Genomic DNA, 1,428 nt, shown 5'->3' on the forward strand with positions numbered 1-1,428 from the left:
CCGCGTCGTCCCCTTCCTAGGCCTTGCCGTCGTCCACTGCCCTGGTGCGCTTGGCGCGGCGTGGTCAACGTGGTCAAGGAACGGCTTCCATCAGACATGGACTGTACGTGGAGAGGCTGACAGCTGGTTCCACGGCCGCAGCAAGGAAGTGCCTCCTTATTATGCGCAAAATAATTATTCCTCCACCTGACAGCAGGGACCCACCAGACGGACCACCGTATTTCGCCCCCCTGACTGCTGGGACCCACCAGCTACTTCTTCATAGGCAAGGAAGTGCCTGACAGTCGGGACCCACCTGGTCGAAGCATACGTAGCATTGTCATTCTGGTCGCGAACGTGTACGTACATACTGGTCGATGTAGAGGCGCGCACGTGTCGTAGTAGAGGCGCGCACGTGTCATAGTAGAGACGCGCACGTGTTGTAGTAGAGGCGCGCACGTAGCATGTACACGTACATACAACGGCCAGGGTCCAAGAAAGAAAATACGGACACGTATGTGTACATACAGGCGGGGTCTCGAACGCCTACTCACGCATACGTACGGCCTGGGCTCGTGTACATGGCTGGGTCGGAACGGAGAAACAGCACCGTCGTCGTGTTCATGGGGAGGCAACGGAATGCGTCGTGTTCATGGGGAGGCAATGGAATGCGTCGTGTTCATCAAGAGGCAATGGAGCGCGTGGGAGCCAACCGGCTGGGTCGGAACGGAATGCGTGGTCGTGTTCATCGGGAGGGCTTGGACGGAAGAGGCGATGGAAACGAGGCCTGGCATACTGCCCAACGGAGGAAATGGACCTCCTACATTCGGAAAGGGGTCCTGTTGATCGGGAATGGTCTGGCGTACCGCAAAACGGAGGAAACAGACTTCCTATGGTCAAAACAGGGGTCCTGTTGATCGGGAGGGGTGTCGCATACCGCAAAATGGAGGAAACGGATATCCTACGGTCGAAACGGGGGTCTTGTCGATCAGGAGGGGTGTGGCGTACCGCAAAACAGAGGAAACGGACTTGTGTTGGAACGCTACGGTCGAAATGGGGGTCATATTCATCGGGAGGGGTGTGGCGTACCGCAAAATGGGACTCCACGGGATACTGTTCATCTCCACCGTCGACCCCCTCCAGCCTCCACGAGCTACTGTTCATCCACCGTCGACCTCCTCCAGCCTCCACGGGCTCCTGTTCATCCAGTCTCCACCGCGCGCTACTCCACCGGCTACTGTTCAACCACCCCTCCACCGTCTACTGTTCATCCAGCCCTCCACACCACGGGGTACTGTTCAACCACCCCTCCACGGGCACCCCTCCATCGTCTACTGTTCATCCTACCCTCCACGGGGTGGTCCTGTTCATCCATCCCTCCATGGGGTCCTGTTCATCCAACCCCAACCGGCTCGATCGATCGGGGTCCTTTTCATCCAACCCCAACCG

The sequence above is a fragment of the Triticum dicoccoides genome, chromosome 5B (genome assembly GCF_002162155.2).
Source record: "Triticum dicoccoides isolate Atlit2015 ecotype Zavitan chromosome 5B, WEW_v2.0, whole genome shotgun sequence".
In the NCBI taxonomy this organism is placed as follows: Eukaryota; Viridiplantae; Streptophyta; class Magnoliopsida; order Poales; family Poaceae; genus Triticum; species Triticum dicoccoides.